Consider the following 5,727-nt stretch of genomic DNA (forward strand, 5'->3'; position numbering starts at 1 on the left):
GCCCCGCCCCACACCGCCCAAACCCCCAAACACCAATACATACATACATACATACCACACACAAATGTGTGTTGGTGTGTGTGTGTGGGGTGGTGTGTGTGTGTGTGTGTGTGTGTGTGTGTGTGTGTGTGTTGTGTGTGTTGTGTGTGTGTGTGTCTGTGTGGTTGTGTGGTGCGTGCCGCGGTGCGTTCGTGCGTGCGTGCGTGCGTGCGTGCGTGCGTTGCTTGGTTTTTTGGTGTGTGTGTGTGTGGGGTGTGTGTGTGTTGTTGTGTGTGTGTGTTTGGGGTGTGTGTGTGTGCGTGCGTGCGTACGTGCGTGCGTGCGTGTGTATGCATGTGTGTATGCATGTATGTATGCATGTATATGCACGTATCCATGAATGTGTGTAAATACATGCATTCGAATACATACACACACACACACACATACACACACACACACACACACATATATGTTTATATATATATATATATATATATATTAATATTATATATATATATATATATATATATTAATATATATATATATATATATATACATGGAGGGACACGGATCCAGATGAAGTCAAGGAAGCGGTGCGCTGTCGTCAACTTAAACGGCAAAAAAATGAAAGAGGGCGAAGGAACGGGGTCCCCTTTCCCCAGAGGATTAACCTTGGGAGCCAACTTAGCCAGGGAGCGGCGTGAAAGGAAAGGGACCCTAGCTATAAATGCAGCATTCGAACTAAGGACGAAGGTTTTCCCTTGGGTTATTTCGCAATTTCAAATGTTATTTATACAACTAAACCCTGGATAAATTATTGTCGAAAAATCCAGGTTCGTTGAGAAAGAGAGAACAGCGTGGGATCGAAATGGCGTCAATGAAGTTGGCTGGGAAAAGGCGCGGGTGTGAAGAGTTGAATCATCGGAGAGCGGATGAAAAGTAGAAGAGGCGCGGAGAAAGTTAGCTGATACAGAGGAGCAAAAGTCGTGTGGGAAATGAACTACCCGGAACACTTGTTACTGGAGGGGAATGCGTGTTGCCCCATAAACGACAGGGCTCTATCAAGTCGTCAGGCAGAAAGCTCAAATTTTGCTGGCAGAGAGGTGAAAGATCCGTAGTCTGGCTGTAAGCGCCTGAGGTCAAGTCGTCTACCTCCGAAGTAACGCCGAGATGTGTGCGATAGTAGTAGTCGGTCACTAGCAGAGCCCATGACACAATTTAGTGGGTAGGATTCGAGATGACTCTTCTTATTGACACGTTAGAATAATGGACGCTTGTACGGTGTACGAACAAATAGGAGGAGTCACAAGATAAGGCGACAAAACAGAGTCCAAATATTGAGCACATTCCTTAGGAACCATGCAATCTAGATCAACGACTGTTTAAGGAGAAAAGTATTCTTTCGGTTTTGCAAACAGATAATGGACACTGTGCTAAAAGTACGCCAAAGCGAAATTGTCAGTAAAGAGAAAATGGAGATGAAAATATTGTTAGAACTTTCGCCAAGCCATGTATCAGCCGCTTTATCGGTGTAGAGAGGTTCAGCGTGGGAATCTTGTTACTTCTTACAAACGATTTTTTTTTTTTGGGGGGGGGCTAGCGAAGTTAAGTAGCACAGCAGCTTCCAGCAGAGATGAATGTTGCATGCGCCACTTGCTTGGTCTCTAGCCTGAACAGCCAAAAAAAACTCTCTCTCTCTCTCTCTCTCTCTCTCTCTCTCTCTCTCTCTCTCTCTCTCTCTCTCTCTCTCTCTCTCTCTCTCTCTCTCTCTCTCTCTCTCTCTCTCTCTCTCTCTCTCTCTTTCCCTATCTATTTCCCGCTCCTTTTCCCGATGTTGTATTCCATCTCTTTCCATATCTATTCCTTTTCCCTTTCCCTCTATCTCACCACCTTCCTCTCCTTCTCCTTCCTTCCCTTTTGTCACCTCCCTCTCCCTGTTTCACCACCATCCTTTCCTTCACTCTCACTGTTTCCTCCACCCTTCTCTCTCACCAACTTCTTCCTTTCTCTCTCCCTCTCTCTCGCCCTCCCTTCTCTTTCTCTCTCTCTCTCTCTCTCTACTCGTCCTTCTCTCTCTCCCAATCATCTCTCTCTCTCGTCACTCTCGATCGCTCTCTCTCTCTCTCATACTCTCTCTCTTTCTCCTCTCTCTCTTCTCTCTCTCTTTCTCTCTCTCTCTCTCTCCGTCTTTCTCATCTCTCGTCTCTCTCTCTTTCTCTATTTCCTTCTCTCTCTCTCTCTCTTTCGCCCTCTTTCTCTCTCTCTCTTTCGCCCTCTTTCTCTCTCTCTCTTTCGCCCTCTTTCTCTCTCTCCATCTTCGCCCCTCGTTCTCTCTCTCTACCTTTTCGCCCATCGTCTTTCTCTCTCTCTCTCTCTCTCTTTTCGGCACGTCCTTCCTCTCTCCCTCTCTCTCTTTCGCGCCTCGTCTCTCTCTCTCTTTTCTCTCTTTCTCTCTCTCACCCTCCCCTCTCTCTCTTCCTCTCTTTCGCCCTCCCTTCTTTCTTCTCCTCTTTCTCCCTCCCCTCTCTCCCTCTCTCTAGCCCTCCACTCTCTCCCTCTCTCTCGCCCTCCCCTCTCCCCCTCTCTCTCGCCCTCCCATCTCTCCCTCTCTTTCGCCCTCCCTCTCTCTCTTCCTCTCTCTCGCCCTCGCCTCTCTCCCTCTCTCCCTCTTCTCTCCCTCCCCTCGCCTCTCTTTCGCCCTCCCATCTCTCCCTCTCTTTCGCCCTCCCATCTCTCCCTCTCTTTCGCCCTCCCCTCTCTCCCTCTCTTTCGCCCTCCCTCTCCCTCGCCCTCCCCTCTCTCTCTCTCCCAGTGTATATGGGAGTCGTGCGCGGGAATGTGTGTTTGATTTACGTAACCGTTATACCTTCCCCGCCAGAAAACGTCCTTACAAAAAGTCATGGCACTTTTATCTTATAACGGGGTACTCGAGTACTCTCTAATCTGTATCTTGTGGGACGTTTTTGCTTTTCTGGGCAGTCCGGGAACGGAGCTGATCTTCCACAAATGATATCTATTCACTATTATGATCATACTCACCAGTATCATCTTAACTATTGCTATACTCATTGCTATTATCATTATTGCCAGTATTATCATTACTATTATTACTATTATTTTAATGTTATTATTAAATTTTCCGTATTTCAAAGTTTGAGCGCGTGTTTTTTCCCTTCCTTTTTTGTGTGAAATATCTGAGGAGTCCGCGATTCTCTAGGCATCTCAAGTGGTTCTCCTTGCTTCACAGTTGTATATCTATTACCAAGTTGCCTCTGAACGATGTCTTAATACCCCCCCTCCCCCGCATTTACATAACATTTCTTGCCATTACGATGTCTAACATAACCACTACTCACGCCCGTCTTTTGAGCACGATTTACCCATAGGTAGTACCGTTACTTCTGCGACGGTGGCATATCTTGCTAGGAAGTGACATAAAAATATGGGAAATTCTTGTGGCAGCTTACCATAACACTATGCACTATGGTGCGGAGGACAATATTCTGCTGTGCTATTAATTTTATAAACTTAGAACAACCTAACTTGTGCTAGTTTTTATTCATATATTTATTTGTAATTCATTTTCATTTTATTATTACATCATCATTACTATTATTACTTTGTTTGCGAATCTTTGAAGACACAAAATGTAGGCCTTTGTAAGTGAATACAATATCACCTAGTATCAGGTCGTTCAATATAATTTGTAAATAGCTGAAGTATTGACTTCTTGGCCTTTGATTGGACAGGAACGTTACTGAAAAGAAGTCTGAAATTTACCGTCCTGGGGCTTGGTGCTTTCGGGCACGAGATCAGATGAGGGAGAGTCGGACCAAAACCTATTTCCTTGCTGCCTCACATCTGCTCCCCGGCCATGGAAACAAAACCGTGACGTTGGAGCACTCACTCACTCATTCACTGTTACACGCACACACTCACACCCGCGCACACGCGCAAACACATACACTCCCCCCTCCCCCCTCCCCCCCTCCCTCCCTCCCTTCCTCTCTCTCTCTCTCTCTCTCTCTCTCTCTCTCTCTCTCTCTCTCTCTCTCTCTCTCTCTCTCTCTCTGCTGGTGTGTGTGTGTGTGTGTGTGTGTGTGTGTGTGTGTGTGTGTGTGTGTGTGTGTGTGTGTGGTGTGCGTGTGTGCGTGTGTGCGTGAGTGCGTGCGTGCGCTGGTGTATCAGATCGTTCACGTTGTAAATGTGTAATGCACACGTTGACCTATGTCTGCGTGTACGAAGCGAGTGCACACGCAACTGACCTGGCATTCGTGTATTTCGCTGACCCACATACAAAAGGTGGCGAACGCAAGCTTTCCATCAGAGAATGCAATTACGATCTCTTATGTTACGTCACTCGCAGAAAAGTGAAGGTAAGTGTAGCGCCGATGGTCCAACCACACCCACAAGGTCGTGAGACGGCGAAGGAAGGAGAGATCGCACTCCAGCTGACCTACATTTTTCTCGTCTATTTGTCTGTATGGAAGTATGTTAATGTCTAGGTATCCATAGCCTACGGAGTCCCTAGCTGTAGTTTTCCGGACTCTTAGTTTCCCTGTCTATATAGCTTTGTTAAAAGACGGGCTGATTTATCTCTGGTCGTGGTTATCGCCAGGTGCAGCTTCACGGATTCATGTTAAATGAGATTGAATGTTTACTCTAAGTTAAAGTAAGATCGTCTGGTTGTGCGTCTGGCCGGCCTCCCTTCCCTTCCCCTCCTCTCCCCTCCCCCGAGATTGGCCTCCCCTCCCCTCCTCTCTTCCCGAGATTGGCCTCCCCTCCCCTCCCTCCGCCCCCACCCACCCCAGATCGGCCTCCCTTTGCCTCCAACCCCACCCACCCCAGATTAGCCTCCGTGGGGAAGCAAACATCCCGGGGTACAGGAAGGAGCAGCTGTCCTGGGGTCCTCCCTTATTAATAAACTCCCGCTGCCTCCCCTAGGGCGCCCCCCGCTCGCCCCTCGCCCCGTAATGCCTGCTCGACCCCCGTGCCTGCCATTCCTAGCCACGTCTGCCAACCTTACCCCCGTGACTTCTCCCTCACCTCCGTGACGTCTCCCTCACCTTTGCATACCGGCATCCCAGGCGCCGTCCACTCCTACAAGACAATGGGAATGGGAGACGGTTTTGCAATCGCGTTGCTTGTGTTTAGCGGCGCCCCTCCCTCTGTTGTCACGAGACGATATGCCTGTTAGTTTAGCGACAGCGAACTCCAATTTATTAGATCAATAATATAGCTTCTTCGTTCCGTGTTTTTGTAGTGTACACCACTCAGCAGCGATTTCTACGTACCCTCACCCATAGCCAATTCACTGTTGTCATGTAAGAGGTCTTTATCATACTATGACATGCTACCTACTAGAATTGTATTAACCTCGATTTGCATTAATTTATATATACAAAAACAAACAAAATCTGACGTCTTATGAAATACAGTGCAACTAATCACCCTAAAGTCAAAATGATCAGTTTTTCTAAAATATAAAAAATACAATCGCGCCTCAGAGGAGGTAGCTTTCCGCGATTACCATCTCCATGCTCGTCTGCAACGCCATGCAGGAACGAAGGAAAATATACCCATACATTATCCCTATCCAGTTTTACACGTGGCCTGAAGTACAAAACAGGGACAAATGTCGTTCTGGCAGACAGGTGTCCGAGGATATAATCTTATCGCCTCTCAACTCTTAGCATACCCTGGGCTGACGTCCGCGGGCCCCTCGCGTAGCCTTTTTTTTCCAAA

Source organism: Penaeus monodon, chromosome 3 (assembly GCF_015228065.2).
Source record: "Penaeus monodon isolate SGIC_2016 chromosome 3, NSTDA_Pmon_1, whole genome shotgun sequence".
Classification (NCBI taxonomy): domain Eukaryota; kingdom Metazoa; phylum Arthropoda; class Malacostraca; order Decapoda; family Penaeidae; genus Penaeus; species Penaeus monodon.